We start from the raw sequence: 18,307 nt of genomic DNA, 5'->3' as shown, positions 1-18,307 counted from the left end.
AAATTGAAGCTGCGTGGGAAATTGTCTGGACAAGGCTCGGTATCAGGAGTGGTCATAAAATAAAAATTGGATCCTTCTATCGCCAACGAGAATAATCTGCCAATGTAACTGAAAACTTTAGAGAAAACCTCAGTTCACCAGTACGTAAGTTCCCAATCATATGGTGATTTCCTCACCCAGTTATCAACTGGAGAATTATACTTTCGTTAGTGGTGGTGTGAAAAGACATCCTCTGATACATTACTAAACGCCTCCCCTGAAAACTTACTACAACAGAAGGTTCGGAACTCGATTCATGATGGAAATATTTTAGATCTAAAGCCAACAAACACACTTGAGGAAGTCCACGTCAAAACTGTTACCAGTGACCATTACCAAAGCACAAAGGGCAACTAACACAGGCAGTAAGATTTATATATTCAGTAAACTAAACAAGCTGTAGTGTCATACCTCGGTGCGGAACTTGAACAAGTTTAGAAGAATGGCTGAGCATGCGCTGGATAGAAACGTACCCAGTAGAACAGTTCGTGACTGGAGGGACACTCCATGGTACACTGTCACTGCAATGAAACTTCTTTAGAGAGAGATTATTACATAATACGTGAAAACCGACGTATAGGGCCATACTTAGAAAGATGCTGAATGGCTGTCAAGAAGGACGGTTGCTGCGACAGAGCGGTTCTAGGCACTTCAGTTTGGAACTTGGCGACCGCTACGGTTGCAGCTTCGAATCCTGCCTCGGGCATGGATGTGTGTGATGTTCTTAGATTAGTTAGGTTTAAGTAGTTCTACGTCTAGGAGACATGACCTCAGATGTTAAGTGCCATAGTGCTCATAGCTATTTTGAGCTGTCAAGAAAGCAATGCGCGAAGCCTTCATTGACTACCGTCGCAGAAAATTATCGAAAGACCTTTCAAAAACCCAAAGAAATTATGTCGTATGTCACGGCTCTTGGTGGTCCTGAATTTAGTGTACAGTCACTCATGGACGAGACAGGAACTGAAATTAAGGGTAGCAAAGCATAAGCAGAAATGCTTAACTCCGTTTTCAAATTTCCTTTACAACGAAAAACCCTGAAATATTGCCCCAATTTAATTCTTGTAGCACTGAAAAGAGAAGTGAAATAGAGATTAGTGTCAGTGGTGTTGAGAAACAGTTTTAAGAGGGGAAAAAAAGGAAGCTAAGCTGCAGGGCCGGATGGAGTCCCTATCAGAATCTGTACTGAATTTAGTGCGGAGTTAGCTCCTCTTTTAACTGTAAACTACTGTAGAACCCTCCAACAAAAAATCATGTCCATAAGTTGGAAGAAAGTGCAGGTCACACCAGTCCGTAAGTGAGGTAGCAGATGTGATCCACGAAACTATCACCCAGTATCCTCCCTTGACAGCTATTTGTGCAAAATCTTATAACGTATTCTGAGCTCAAATGTAATGACGTATCTTGAACAAAATAACCTTTGCCATGCCAACCAGCATGGATTCCGAAAACACACAACACGTGAAACGCAACTCGTCCTTTTCTCACATGACATACTGAAAGCCATAGCAGTCAGGTAGATGCAGTATTTCTTCGTTTCCGCCAAGCATTTGACTCCGTACGACATCTACGCTTGTTATCAAAAGTGCCATAGTATGGGACATCAAGCAAAATTTCTGACTGGACTAAGGATTTTTTGGTAGGAGGGACTCAGCGAGTTATCTTGGACGGAGAGTCATCGACAGATGTCGAGGGAACTTTGGGTGTGCCCCAGGGACGTGTGTTCATCGGGGAACTAACAAGTACATAAACTTCTACAACTGTGATGGATGTTAGTTTTGTATCTGTCTTGATTATGGTAATGTGCTCACTATGTTGTTTATTGTAGGCTTACCAGCATTCTCGGCTATTAAGAGACTTATGCCTGCATTACCTCCACTTGGTTATGTGTTCACAACCCTGTACTATCCCGACCAGAAGTCCTACTCTTCCGCTACCGCAGCTCACTAATTCCCACTACATCTAGCCTTAACATAACCATTTATCATTTTTAGATTTTTCTCCGCCTCAATAGTCCCCGCTCGAAGATCCGAATCGGAGACTACTTAACAAGTCACACAGCAGAGTTGCATGTCCCCGGAGAAAAAACTGCTGTAGTTTCCCCTTGCTTTCAGCTGTTGGTTTATGTTAGAAGGCCACATCAGTCAATCATCCAATACGTTGCTCTTGCAACTTCTGAAAAGGCTGTTGCCCCCTCTTCGCCAACTACAGATTTGTCTGGCATCTGTAAAGATACCCCTCTGTTTTGGTTACTTCTAAGGTGCAGCTACTTCTATCGTTGAAGCAATCGCTCAGGCACGGGAGGCAACCCGAAATATCAAGGACCATGCATGGTTCTTTGCTCAAATGGTCACTTTAATACGACTCTTTTCGTGTTTATAGCTTAAGAAGGAAATGTTATTTAATTTGTTACTCCAGCGTTTTCACTCCAAGCATTAAGTTCCTCGATGATTTTACGAGCAAATACAAGTTGTAGTACTACAACCGCAATTAAAGTTGCTGGATCTGTAAATAGGAAATGAAAACACATTCATTCGGCAAATGTATGAAAACTAAAATAACAAAACAGTCCACAGTTTAACATAAAAAACCATGTTAAGTACTCACCGATGAACTACCACCAGTTTGTTATTCGTCACTTACCTGAAACGAAAAAAGAAACATAAAAAATTTGAGAGATAATACGTGTTCACTCTAGAATTTTTACTTATCACTAAAGAAAATGTATTTACATCTACATGACTACTCTGCAATTCATACTTAAATGTTTGTGAGGAGGTTCACAGAGCCACTTTCTGACTATTGAGCAGCCGTTCCCCTATCGAACATCACGTGGGAATAATGAACATCTAAATCTTTCCGTGCGAGCTCAGATTTTTCTTATTTTATTACGATTATCATTTCTCAGCACGTAGGCGGGGGACAACAAAAAAAGATCTCGCCGGAACGAAAGACGCCTTTATTTCAATAAGTCCCATCCGAACTCACTTCACATATCTGTAAATTCTGTCCCCTATTTCACGATAATACAAAACGATCTGCCCTTTCTTGAACTTTTTTATGTCCTACGTCAATACTATTTGGTTCGGATCCCATAATACGCAGCAATACCCTCGAGACGACGGACAAATGTAGCGTAGGCATTCTCTTTAGCAGACCAGTTGCATGTTCTGCCAATAAAACACTGTCTTCAGTTCGCCTACGCACAACATTTTCTACGTGATGTTATAATTTAAGTTGTTGTAAATGTAATTCCTAGGTAGTTAGTTGAATCGAGACCCTTTAAATTTGTGTGATTTGTCGTGTAACGGAAATTTAATGATTCTTACAGCATTCACATGAAGGACCTCCCACTTTTCGCGCCATGCATGTATCTTCTCCAAACGATTTTGCAATTAGTTTTGATATTCTCAAATTCAACAGAAGATCTCCTGTATGCCTTGCAAGTAGAACATGTTAATCTGCCAGAAAGTTTCAATTATTTTATTACTTTGTAAATGAAAGGGTGTTCCAATAGTTTTATCTTTACTCTGCCCATGAGGATCAGTTACTTCAATCGCAATCTGCGGAAAGAGCATCAAATCTAATTACGTATTAATATTACAAATTTTTTTTCTGATAAATTTCGTCTTCACAAGGGTCTCCTATTTCAAGAAATTATCACTTAGCGTCCCATTAACAAAGAGGTCATTACAATATGACTACTCCATGAAGACGCTCGTCGAAGCAGCTAGTGCAAGAATAAACAGAAATCAAATGACACTGACCAGTGCTGAATGCATTTTAATCACTACAAACATCAATTAGCACACAGAGTTTATTCAGCTAACATATCGATAAATAAACTACTCTCAAATTCAATTATACGTAACAATCAACTGACTGTTTACAAGTCGCTTCTCTTCCCTAGATATAGGTGCTTTGAAAACAGTATTACTTGTTCGTTACTGTTGGTGGAAAACTCAGTGGTCACTGTCATTCAATTTCTATCGATTCAGCCATCCATTGTGCCAAGAGTTTTCTTGGAGTGCATGTATGGTAAAGATGAAGCACAAGCTCAGGTTGGATATGGATGCAGAAGGATCTAGACGGTAAATGCAAGCTGTGGTGTCACCGCCAGACACCACACTTGCTAGGTGGTAGCCTTTAAATCGGCCGCGGTCCGTTAGTATACGTCGGACCCGCGTGTCGCCACTGTCAGTGATTGCATACCGAGCGCCGCCACACGGCAGGTCTAGAGAGACGTCCTAGCACTCGTCCCAGTTGTACAGCCGACTTTGCTAGCGATGGTTCACTGACAAATTACGCTCTCATTAGCCGAGACGATAGTTAGCATAGCCTTCAGCTACGTCATTTGCTACGACCTAGCAAGGTGCCATTATCATTTGCTATTTATATTGTGATGCATGTACAGTCAGACCGATGTTCACCAATTATGGATTAAAGTTAAGTATTCCAGCAGCTACGTACTTTTCTTGATAGTATAATTACTTTACCTGTTCCAGACCTCACGCCAGCCTGCGTGAGCTTAAACGCGTGCCTTTCGGCTTCCTCCAAACCCCGTGAATTGGCTCCTGCCAATTCACAACACAAGCAATCTAAGACGGGTGCTCATATAATATGCTTAATCATTTATACAGACTAAGAACAGCAGAAAATTTATAACAGCTCCTTCGAGAAACTCATATATCACTCTGATTTCACTAAATGACTTTCCGTCATTTATTACGAACTTGTCCTTCTGTCAGGAAATCACGAATTCTGTCGCACAACTGGAACGAGGCTCCACAGACACCCAATTTGATTAATAGCTGCTTGAGAGGAATACTGTCAAAAACATTCTGGAAATATGGAATCTTGATATCCTCTGTCGATAGCACTCACAACTTCGTGTAAAAGAGCCAGTTGTGTTTCACAAGAACGTTATGTTATGAATCCATGCTGGTTATGTATCAACAGATTCGTTTTCTTCGAGGTATTTTACAATGTTTGAACACAGACTATATTCCAGAATCCTGTTTCAAATCGACGTAAATTTTATGAATCTGCAATTCAGTTACAATGAGTTAAACTAAAAGTGCTGCTACGAAACACCCCGTATCTAAATGAAAATTAACCAGTACAAATTATTTATAACAAGATATATCGTGATTAATGAAAACTATAGTCCGCAACTCGTGGTCTTGTGGTAGCGTTCTCACTTCCCGCGCACGGGGTCCCAGGTTCGATTCCCGGCGGGGTCTGGGATTTTCCCTGCCTCGAGGTAACTGAGTGTTGTTGTGTCGTCGTCGTAGTCGTCATCATCATCATTCATCCCCATTACGGTCTGAGGAAGGCAATGGCAAACCACCTCCGCTAGGACCTTGCCTAGTACGGCGAAACGGGTCTCCCGCATCGTCCCCTACGCTCCTCGGAGTACGGGACCTCATCATCAATGAAAACTATGTCGACTCGAGCCCGGATTTCTCGGTCGACGCCAGCAGTCGCCTTATCCACTGAAGCTTTCTAAGCACGCTCACAAGCCAGATTCAAACTTGCGTCGTCACTGATGTTTCCACCTGTGACTTGGCGGGCACTAAAACCAGAGGTTCTGTCACTGGGTGCATGTGCAGCTCCACCGGGAGAACGGAGTCAATGGAGGACAGGCGGTTACCATTCTTTAAGGATACATTCCAGTTTAATTAGATTCGCCAAACACAAATGAATGGAATCAGTGGCGATGACATCAATGAAAATGCAATGATGTGAAATGATCCCAGCGAAAACTTGTCGAAATGTAGAGGCTGCATTGTAATGAAAATATCGTCACTAACGAAACCTATTTCCAGAGCGGGCTGCGTATTCAGATACCCTATTGTTAAGGCGACTGCGCGCGGAAAACTGGAAATCCCGCTTCGACTTCCAGGCCGTCACAAATGTTCATGAATCCCTTCGCAGGTTCAGCGTTTCTTAGCGACTTTCCTGGTATGTTATGTGAAAACATCGTCACTAATATCATATCCATTATGCAGTCATTTCATCAATCAAATCTAATTCAATTCTTAAAATATTTACGATGAAGCAAAGACACTGAGGTCACAAACCTCATGAGATGCCTCCTTTGGCAGACCTCCTTTTGCTCAGTGAAGTGCAGCAGTTCAACGTGGCGTAGACTCAACACGTCGTTGGAAGTCCCCTGCAGAAACATTGAGCCATGCTGCCTGTATAACCGCCCATAACGGCGAAACTGTTGGCGCTGAAGGATTTTGTGCACGAACTGACCTCTTGATTACGCCCCGTACATGTTCGATGGGATTCACGTCGGGCGATCTGTGTGGCTACATCATTCGCTCCACTTGTCCAACCAATCGCGAACAATGGTGGTCCGGCGACAATTCCATCGTTGTTTGGGAACATGAAGTCCATGAATGGCTGCAAATGGTCTGCAAATAGCCGAATATAACCGTTTCCAGTCAATGATCGGTTCAGCTGGACCACAGGAGGATCCATAGCTTCATGCGGTGTGCGCCACACTCTAACCCTAGCATCGGCTCTAACCAACTGAAATCTGTCCACGGCACACAGTTTTCAAGTCGCTAAGAATCCAACCAATATGGTCAGGAGCCCAGGAGAGGCGCTGCAGGCGATGTCGTGCTGTTAGCAAAGGCACTCGCGTCGGTCGTCTGCTGCCATAGCACATTAACATCAAATTTCGCCGCTCTGTCCTAACGGATACGTTCGCCGTACGTCCCACATTGATTCCTGCGGTTATTCCACGCAGTGCTGCTTGTCTGTTAGCACTGACAACTCTACGTAAAAGCCACTGCTCTAGGTCGTACAGTGAAGGGCGTCTGCCACTGTGAGAGGTCATCCCTGAAATGCGGTATTCTCGGCACACTCTTGACACTGTGGATCTCATAATACTGAATTCCCTAACAATTTCCGAAATGGAATGTCCCCCGGGTGTAGCTCCAACTATTATTCCGAATTCAAAGTTTATTAATTTCCGTCGTGCGGCCATCATCATGCCACAAACCTTGTCACACTAATCGCCTGAGTACAAATGCAGTTCCACCAGCGCAGTGCCCTTTAATACCTTGAGTATGCGATACTACCGCCATCTGCATATGTGCATACTGCTATCCCATAACCTTTGCCAGCTCAGTGTAAGTTACTGTAATAATTATTTCCTTTCTAGATTAATGAATAAGAAAGAAACCGCATATTTCCTGTCAAAGTGCAGTTGACTTTGCGTCCCGAGTCTCGTCGGACGCAGCTATTCATAATACATCTAGATGCGTTCAGCTATTCATGCGCGCCAGGCCAGTAATAAAGCATGTGATGTGCTGTCCGGAATACAAAGCGGCGAGGAGAGACGAGTACAAAGCGCTCAAATTAAGTGCAGCTAAGCGCGGCCACGTGATTGAAGTAAATACCGAGAAGGGGCCAGGACACGCACCTCGCCCGCTAGGACAGTCTGGGGTGCCTTGCGTGAGCGCAGCGGGCACGGAAGTTGGCTCTACAAGCGTGTAAATCCAGCCGTGGCTGCGCCACCGGGAAGAGCATAAATTTTACGGCCTTCGCTGCTTCCTCTTTCATAAACATGAGCCAAGTGGCCTGCCGACTTATCGAGATCCGGTCTACGCGCAACGTCCATCACGGTCCTTTTGTGCCGCATCACTGATAAAGGAGCTGCAATCAAAAATTATTAGACCGCGCCACAAAGAGAGACAGGTGAAAATTAAATACGTGCACTGAGTGTTACAGAGAGGAATTACACGGAAGAGTCAGTGGATTCAGTACAAAGGAAGATTAGGGTTCAACGCCCCGTCCACGAAGAGTTCATTAGAGACAAGATTCGGTTGAGAAAGCAAAGAGAAGGAAATCAACCGTATCGTTTTCAAAGAAACTATCCTCGCATTTGTCACTGGTGATTTAAAGAAACGATTTACAACCCAATTCTACGTCTACATCTAAACGCGTACTCCGCAAGCCACCGTAGGGTGCGTGGCGGAGGGTACCCTGTACCACTCGCAGATAGAGCGAGGGAACAACGACTGTTTGTGTACCTCTGTATGAGTCCTAATTCCTTGTATCTTATCTTCGTAACCCTTACGTGAAACGTATGTTGGCGGTAGAAGGACCGCTCTGCAGTCACCTTCAAATGACGGTTCTCTCAATTTTCCCACCAGTGTTCCTCGAAAAGACCGTCGCCTTCCCTCCTGGGATTCCTATTTGAGTTCCCGAAACATCTCAGTAACACTTCGGTGTTGTTCGAACCAACAGGTAACAAATCTAGCAACCCGTCTATGAACTAATTTGACGTCTTCCATTAATCCGACTTAGTGAGGATCCCAAACACTTCATCAGTACTAAAGAATAGGTCCCACCAGCGGTCTTCTTTATAGATGGACCACACTTTCCCAAAATTCTCCCAATAAATCAAAGTCGACCATTCTCCTTCCTTTCCTATCACCATCCTCACATGCTCGTTCCATCTCATATTGCTTTGCAACGTTACGCCCAGATATTTAAACGAAGTGCTTATGTCAAGCAGGAGGCTACTAACACTGTATCCGTACATTACGAGTTTGTTTTTCCTACTCATCCGCATTAACTTACATTTAGAGCTAGCTGCAATTCGTTATAGCAACTGAAGTACGAGGGTTGGAACTTTAATAGTGACAGCTATTTATTTACAGCTCGTACAAAATAGATACGTGTTACAAAGTTTTACTGACCTTCAAAGTAGTCAACAGCATTATGTATAACCCGTTGACAGCGATGTGGAAGTCGCAGGATACTCTTAGCAGTGACAGTTGTGTTCACAGTTCGAGCGACGCGGTCTACTGCCCGACGAATTTGTAGCAGTTCTGAAGCGAATTCCGTGAAGTGTTTGCTTCAGTTTAGAAATCGAGTTGAACTCACGAGAGCTTAAGTCAGGGGAGTGCAGTAGGTGGTATAGCACTCAGCAGCCCCATCAGTCAAACAAATCAGTAACAGCTGGCACTGTACGTGCTTGAGCATTGTGCATTGTCCTGCAAAACGATGGTCAGGTCCTGCAGAAAGTGTCATCACTTCTGTCTCTATGCTGTTTATTTTTGGAACACAACCTACGACCAGCTTAGAGACACAAGTGATGATACTTTCTGCAGGACCAGACCATCATTTTGCAGGACAATGCTCAAGTACGTACAGTGCAAGCTGTAACTGATTTGTTTGACTGATGGGGCTGCTAAGTGCCATACCACCTACTGCACTGCCCTGACTTAAGCCCTCGCGAGTTCAACTCGATTTCTAAACTGAAGGAAACACTTCACGGCGGTCGCTTCAGAACTGCTACAAATTCGTCGGGCAATAAACAGCGCCCCTCGAACTGACAACACAGCTGGCAGTGCTAACAGTATCCTACGACTTCCACATCGCTGGAAACGGATTATACACAATGCTGGTGACTACTTTGAAGGTCAGTAAAACTTTTAAACACGTATCTATTTTGTACGAGCTGTAAATAAATAGTTACCACTATTAAAGTTCCGACCCTCGTATTTTGTCTACGTCATCTTGTATCCTAAATTCACTCAACTTCTATACCTTACTGTACAACGCAGCAGCATCAGCAAACAACCGCAGATGGCCGCCCACCCTGTCCGCCAGATCATTTATGTATATAGAAAATAATAGCGGTCTTATCACACTTCCCCGGGGTACTCCTGATGACACCGTTGTCTCTGATGAACACTCCCCTGGAGGACAATATACTGGGTTCTATTATTTAAAAGTCTTCGAGCCACTTACATATCTGGTAATCTATTCCGTATGGGACTTGGCGCTAATATTTGCGATAAATGCAGGGTAAGTAATGGACCAATGCCGTAGAGTACTCTTTGTAAAACCGGCCTGCAATTTCATCCGGACCTGGCGACCTATGTTTTCAACTCTTGCAGTTGTTTTTCTACGCCAGGGATCCTTATTACTATGTCATCCATATGGGACTCTGTGCGACGATCAATCGACGGTATGTTTGAACGATTTGCGTGAACGCTTTCTTAAACGCAGAATTTAAAACTTCGACTTTCGTTTTGCTACCTTCATCTGCCACACCAGACTAATCAACGAGTCACTGGACGGAAGCTTTAGACCCGTTTAGCAATTTTGAAAATCAAATCAAATGGCTCTGAGCAAACATCTGTGGTCATTAGTCCCCTAGAACTTAGAGCTACTTAAATTCGACTTCTGCCGACGAAAATTCTGGCCGAGAGCAAGCCCAGAGACACAGCTTCGCGTAATGGATTGATTACAGTTGTTTACAGTGTTTTAACATCCGGTAGCTGAAACTGGATTACTTCAAAATACAGCAAACATCAATGATGAAATACGAAGACAAAATCGGAAGTAAAATTTAAAAGAGAATTTAACAAGGAATGAAAAAGCAGAGAATTAAACACAGAAGCATGAGTACAAGGAATTGCGTATCTCCTTTGCTATTGAACTGTACCCTTAAAAAACTGTAAGGGCACGGAGAACAGCAGGTGCATCAGCGCACCAACTAGAACCTAAACTAAAAGGTGTAGTATTAGACTGTCTAGCTTTGGCAAATGACATAGCACTAACTATGCAAACACATCACTGATGCTCAAGAGCAACTCGAAATGTTGCAGGAATAAGCAGTAAAATTAGAATACAAATTTCAAAAAAATGGTTCAAATGGCTCTGAGCACTATGGGACTCAACTGCTGTGGTCATAAGTCCCCTAGAACTTAGAACTACTTAAACCTAACTAACCTAAGGACAGCACACAACACCCAGCCACCACGAGGCAGAGAAAATCCCTGACCCCGCCGGGAATCGAACCCGGGAACAAGGGCGTGGGAAGCGAGAACGCTACCGCATGACCACGAGATGCGGGCTACAAATTTCGTATGAAAAACCAAAACTAATGACATACAAAAGGATCTCCAATAGCAAAGTATTTCGTGTGAAAGTATTTAAATACTCAGGTTGGACTGAGCACTGAAAACTGTAACGAAAAGATATCTATAAAATCCACATTACAGAAGAGAGAAACGCGTTTCAGTTTTAAAGAAAGTTATAACAACGAAGCCGACGCGTTGTGCACATCAGAGGGACTTGCTTTTCAACATAAAACATTAAAACAGCAACTAGAAGTAAAATTACGGAAAACCATAAAAAAATCTTTTGACGAATAACAAACATGGACTATACCTTCCAACACCCAATGCGGAAATCTACAGGCTAATCTCTAAAATCTTAGTTACAATGTGTTTGTGAAGAATCCAACTAATGCAGCATGTACAAAGAATGGACCCAAACAAGGTGACCCATTAAACATACACGTCTTGAAAAATAAAATAATTAAAAAAAGAAACAGAAAAAAGAGCTAAACAATTAGGATCGCCAAATTTACAGGATCGAGGGCAATCATGAAAGTAACGTAAACATGGGGTTTCGAGGAACGTGAGAAGAACAAAACACACATGGACGGAGCACGGAAACACCCTCATTCATTGTGAACGAAATAGTACTTTGCTGAAAGGAAGACAAATAAGTGTTGATTACACGTGGAATCTAGGCGACTTGCGGATGCGTATAGCGTTTCTCTGTTCTGACTAGAGAAACGGAAAAAATTTTCGATGATTCTTGGTATCGATTGCATTAACCTCATTACTGATACCATTTTATTCGATACTTTTCAACTGATACTTTTGCTAATGTCAATATTTTAAAGCAGCTATCGTATCGAATGACCCTAGAAACGAGTATGAATGATTTACTAAATTTTGATTATTTACCCAAACCTCTGCCCGCATGACTCAGTTCCAAACCTTTCAAGAAGAGCGACAAAATGCACGAAAACATTCGAGGCCCTTCGTCAACCTTGGTAACGTTTCGATCGCAGTTCGCTCACTTTGAATCCCCCTGTTTTCACCATTAGACTTACTTGTGGGTCTCCAATTGGCCAGCTGGTCAAATCGTCCAGTACCCAAATTTGTGAAACATTCGGATGTGACTGTGGTCCCCTGCTGGAGTGTACGGGAACGTGGGGGCAGGCATACTTGTCGTCAGGGTTTCGGCCAGCCACATCTGATCACCAAAAGGGAGGAACATCGTACTGTGCGCAAAGCACATCGTAATCCATTCACATGAGCCCCTGCCATCCCAGAACAAGTAATGGATTCCTGGAAACATCCCGCGTCATTCCGTTTCTCTCGTCGGAGACCAGCAGCAGCCGGAATAGGGAATTACCGTCCCATGCGTGGGCTGTCGTTGACACCATGACACTGCGTCTGGATTAGCGCTGTGACCAGGAAGTATGGACTGTTGACGAATGGCGTCGCATTGTGCCGCGGTTCTGTGCTACCCTGGACGAGCAACATCGGAGAGCACGGCTACGACCTGGGAAGAGGTTCCGGTCTTCCAACGTTTGGAGAAGCACAGCAGGGTCACTTCTGGCGTAATGGTGTGGGGAGCCATCGGGTATGACTTCATCTGACGACCGGTAGTGACAGGGAACTATGGCGCGGACATCCTGCGTCCTCTTGAGTTACCCTTCATGCGGCAATATCGTGGTGCCATTTGTCAACAGTAGGATGATCGCCCACACACGACACGTGTCACTATGAACTACCTGCGTGATGCTGAGGTACTGCCCCGGCCAGAAAGATCCCAGATCTGTTCCAGGTGCAACATGTATGGGAACAGGTCGCACGTCAACTCCATTCCAGTGCCAGCACCCACGACATCAAGGACTGTTTTGGACCAGCTTGCCCCAGGTGAGGACACAAAGACTTTACGACATCCTTCCCAACCGAATCAGTTCATCCACGCTGGACAGAGAGGATGCAACGACACATGCGGAGCGAGATGACGCAGTGGTTAGCACACTGGACTCGCATTCGGAAGAACGACGGTTCAAACCCGCGTCCGGCCATCCTGGTTTAGGTTTTCCCGTGATTTCCCTAAATTGCTTCAGGCAAATTGCCGGATGGTTCCTGTGAAAGAGCAGTGCCGACTTCCCTCCGCACCCTTCCCTAATCCGAGCTTGTGCTTGGTCTCTAATGACCTCTTGTCGACGGGACGTCAAACACTAATCTCCTCATCCTTGCAACGTCATAGTGATGAGTGGGCTTATACTGTCCAAGTTCTTTGAAAATTTGATTCGATTTTCTAATCGTTCAAATAACTTCACATTCCCTCTCAATCCCCTTCTGGGTGCTTCACTTTTCTTGTCGGGCAGCGTATCTATTTAACAAGATCACAAGTGAATAAGTAGAGCGTTAACATCTCTCTTAATATAAATGCATAACAACTTGGATGGAAGAAGCGACTAAATCAAAAATGTAGTTTTGAGATAAAATTTTCATCAACGTTAGATACCATTATCCAAGGTAACGATGCTTTTCTTTCGATACTTTTCTTACGATACTACTTACGAGTAAAGTATCGATAGTTTTCGTTCTATACCATGTCACTGAAAGTATTTGTATGGAGTGTAGCCACGTATGGAAGTGAAACATGGACGATAAATAGTTTGGACAAGAAGAGAATAGAAGCTTTCGAAATGTGATGCTAAAGAAGAAAGCTGAAGATTAGATGGGTAGATCACATAACTAATGATGAAATATTGAATAGAATTGGGGAGAAGAGGAGTTTGTGGCACAACTTGACAAAAAGAAGGGACCGGTTACTAGGACATGTTCTGAGACATCAAGGGATCACAAATTTAGCATTGGAGGGCAGCGTGGAGGGTAAAAATCGTAGAGGGAGACCAAGAGATGAATACACTAAGCATATTCAGAAGGACGTAGGTTGCAGTATATACTGGGAGATGAAGAAGCTTGCACAGGATAGGGTAGCATAGAGAGCTGCATCAAACCAGTCTCAGGACTGAAGACCACAAAAACAACAACAACAACAACCATGTCACTATCCGTAACATCTCGCTTATTTTAAGAAATGCAGAAACCAGGCACTTTTTATGTAGTTCTATTCATGCCAATGCGTGTTTCGGGCTTTTGCCCATCTTCAATTGGCGTAATACATATTTAATCTCCATTTGGTACACGTACTACGCTAAGTGAAGATGGGTGAAAGCCTCAAACGTCTACAAGCATGAACAAAACTACACATGCGGCTGGTTGTGTACTTCTTAACCCTCTGACTACCACCGGGAGGTATGTCTCCCACGATAGGTTATCAGAGCAGCAATTAGAATTTGTAGCATGTTATTGCTATTTATCAATGTCCTTATAGCAAGGACACTGATACAAGTCTACTAACGGTCAGCAGATTACATCTGTAGGTGTTATTGCCCTCCAGCTTCACCGTTAACCCTTTTCTGCTTATTGACACATCGAACTGAATCGCACTTGCAGATAGGTTAACCAATTACCCGATTCGCAAAGCGTGCTGCCTTCGCGCCGTCCCGGACACATAGTGACGACGACTCGCACCCACGAATTAAAGCTTGCCACATCACAAACGAAGCCCCTATCGAGGACCTGCAGAGTGAGTTACAAACTTGGAGGTATGCTCTGTCCCCTGAGGTGTATCTGTTTTCAGTTTGTCTTTTAGTTCTTACGCCGCCGTCTTTTGAAGGCCTGGAGATACTTATGGATAACCCTGTATCTCCTCCCCCCCCCCCCTTTCCAACCCACTCAGAACACGAAACAGCGAGAAATACACTCAGTCGCAAAAGTATTGGGACAATGGGAAGTTTCACAATGAGTACTCGAGAAACACTGACTATGAAACCCAGACATATTTATTAGCAATATAAATGCGTAACAACATTAATTACAAAAGAATTATTGTATTATTTCGCTTCCAAAACATAAATAACAGAAACATTAACAACAAAAATGAAACATCCTGCACACCCTGCTGCTACAAAAGTATTCGGACACTGTTCAATAAATGTTCATAAGTTGTACGACGAAAATGTCAATACCTTGTGGGTCCATCTTTCATTTTCAATACCTCCTCCGATCTACTAAGCACACTTTCCACGAGTTTTTTCGTGAAATCTGAGCCTGTATTTGCCCATTCTTGGCGCAGTTTCTCTTTCAAGGTCTCCTTCATATAGATGTTGTCCGTGCGGAGGGTCCGTTTCAATTTATCCCACAAATGTTCGATTGGGTTAAGGTCTGGTGATTGGGGGGGGGGGGGGGGTGCAATACTTTCGGGCAATTGAAGAGCAACCACATTTCTACAATATGCGCGGTATGCTTGGGATCATTATCCTGATAAAAATGAAAGTTGTTCGCAATACCTAGATGTCGTGCACTCTGCTTCAAATGTCCTCGCAGTATATTCAAATACGCTTCCTTGTTCATCGTATCATCAATGAACACTAAATCACCCACACCATTGCCGGACATGCATCCCCACACCATGATGCTCCCACCTCCAAACTTTACTGTTGGTTTGAGGTCCCTGGGATTCAGCTCTTCATTGGTCTTTCGCCACACGTTTGCCTTTCCATCGCTATGCCATAATGTAAATTTACATTCGTCGCAAAATATCACCCGATTCCACCAAGCCTGATCGTATTCGGCGTATTCCCTCGCAAACTGCATACGTTTCTTCTGGTTCACTGCATTTATGAATGGCTTTCGCCGTGCCACTCGACCATGGCACTACGATCGTCGTCGTACTCTCCGCACGGTTTCGGGTTCAAAATAGTTCAAATGGCTCTGAACACTATGGGACTTAACATCTATAGTCATTAGTCCCCTAGAACTTAGAACTACTTAAACCTAACTAACCTAAGGACAGCACACAACACCCAGTCATCACGAGGCAGAGAAAATCCCTGATCCCGCCGGGAATCGAACCCGGGAACCCGGGCGTGGGAAGCGAGAACGCTACCGCACGACCACGAGCTGCGGACACACGGTTTCGGGATGAACTTTTATACCAAGGTCTCCCTCCACCTCACTTGCAATTCGTGTGGCAGATATTTTCGGATTCTGTTGTACCTTTCGCACGTTCATTTCTCTGTGAAAATGTTCGTGGTCGTCCTGTACTGCAACGGAATCCAATCGGTCTTCTTTCTCGAGCCGTTTATTAATGTCGTGAACTGTACTTTTCTTCATGTTCACTTTTGCGGCAATTTCCCTGCAGGTTTTCCCCTTCGCGTGATGATGAACGACAAGTTGCCTTTGCTCGAATGTAGAACACTTCCCTCTGCGTCCCGTCGTCGACCTGCACAGGCTCGCGATACGTGTTTACTAATCGTCGCTATCGTCTCGCGGAAATGTCGGACACACTGCAGTCGCTTAACCCTCTGTGCGTCTCGGAATGAACTATTCTCTCACGTTGTCCGCCTTTGTCCGAATACTTTTGTTGCACCTTCCCATGCCGTTTTCAGGAAATATTACGTAACAGACACATGTCCAACAATTCTTCGTATTTGACGCGTGTTTCACGTTGCGACATCGTACCCAGAGTCCCAAATACACTCCTGGAAATTGAAATAAGAACACCGTGAATTCATTGTCCCAGGAAGGGGAAACTTTATTGACACATTCCTGGGGTCAGATACATCACATGATCACACTGACAGAACCACAGGCACATAGACACAGGCAACAGAGCATGCACAATGTCGGCACTAGTACAGTGTATATCCACCTTTCGCAGCAATGCAGGCTGCTATTCTCCCATGGAGACGATCGTAGAGATGCTGGATGTAGTCCTGTGGAACGGCTTGCCATGCCATTTCCACCTGGCGCCTCAGTTGGACCAGCGTTCGTGCTGGACGTGCAGACCGCGTGAGACGACGCTTCATCCAGTCCCAAACATGCTCAATGGGGGACAGATCCGGAGATCTTGCTGGCCAGGGTAGTTGACTTACACCTTCTAGAGCACGTTGGGTGGCACGGGATACATGCGGACGTGCATTGTCCTGTTGGAACAGCAAGTTCCCTTGCCGGTCTAGGAATGGTAGAACGATGGGTTCGATGACGGTTTGGATGTACCGTGCACTATTCAGTGTCCCCTCGACGATCACCAGTGGTGTACGGCCAGTGTAGGAGATCGCTCCCCACACCATGATGCCGGGTGCTGGTCCTGTGTGCCTCGGTCGTATGCAGTCCTGATTGTGGCGCTCACCTGCACGGCGCCAAACACGCATACGACCTTCATTGGCACCAAGGCAGAAGCGACTCTCATCGCTGAAGACGACACGTCTCCATTCGTCCCTCCATTCACGCCTGTCGCGACACCACTGGAGGCGGGCTGCACGATGTTGGGGCGTGAGCGGAAGACGGCCTAACGGTGTGCGGGACCGTAGCCCAGCTTCATGGAGACGGTTGCGAATGGTCCTCGCTGATACCCCAGGAGCAACAGTGTCCCTAATTTGCTGGGAAGTGGCGGTGCGGTCCCCTACGGCACTGCGTAGGATCCTACGGTCTTGGCGTGCATCCGTGCGTCGCTGCGGTCCGGTCCCAGGTCGACGGGCACGTGCACCTTCCGCCGACCACTGGCGACAACATCGATGTACTGTGGAGACCTCACGCCCCACGTGTTGAGCAATTCGGCGGTACGTCCACCCGGCCTCCCGCATGCCCATTATACGCCCTCGCTCAAAGTCCGTCAACTGCACATACGGTTCACGTCCACGCTGTCGCGGCATGCTACCAGTGTTAAAGACCGCGATGGAGCTCCGTATGCCACGGCAAACTGGCTGACACTGACGGCGGCGGTGCACAAATGCTGCGCAGCTAGCGCCATTCGACGGCCAACACCGCGGGTCCTGGTGTGTCCGCTGTGCCGTGCGTGTGATCATTGCTTGTACAGCCCTCTCGCAGTGTCCGGAGCAAGTATGGTGGGTCTAATACACCGGTGTCAATGTGTTCTTTTTTCCATTTCCAGGAGTGTACATTACAAAGTGCAATTTCTGTATTTGTTCATGCGGCAAACTGCAGAATTGTGCGCCGTTACGTGCTGTCCGAATACTTTTGCGACTGAGTGTATACTATTCATATTGTTACTTCTGATTAATACATTAATTAAAATAACCGCACATTAATGTTTTTGAAATGAAATTGGTAATCAAGGAGTTAAAATAGTATAATCGACAGTTACGACGGTCAACAACCAGTGAAATGGACAAAATGTAAGATCCCTATCGGAGAAACGCGTGGCCCGTTTTCGCACAGGCCTCGGGTGCTCGCGGCGGAACCCCACGGTGGTGGCGCGGCTGTGCCTGCAGTTTTGCTCGTGCTGTAAATAGTGCTGGCGGCAGGCCAGCTCGCGCCCGCATCCC

At 45.0% G+C, this 18,307-nt stretch overlaps 1 protein-coding gene across 1 annotated transcript in view; it reads right to left on the bottom strand.

The window, feature by feature from the left end:
• LOC126203114 (HIV Tat-specific factor 1 homolog) overlaps window positions 1-18,307 on the bottom strand; it is a 595,450-nt gene that overhangs the window by 436,302 nt on the left and 140,841 nt on the right. The window lies entirely within an intron of this gene.

The sequence above is a fragment of the Schistocerca nitens genome, chromosome 9 (genome assembly GCF_023898315.1).
Source record: "Schistocerca nitens isolate TAMUIC-IGC-003100 chromosome 9, iqSchNite1.1, whole genome shotgun sequence".
Taxonomy (NCBI): domain Eukaryota; kingdom Metazoa; phylum Arthropoda; class Insecta; order Orthoptera; family Acrididae; genus Schistocerca; species Schistocerca nitens.
The sequence above is the reverse complement of the archived record's forward strand: the minus strand, read 5'-3'. Positions and strand labels throughout refer to the sequence as shown.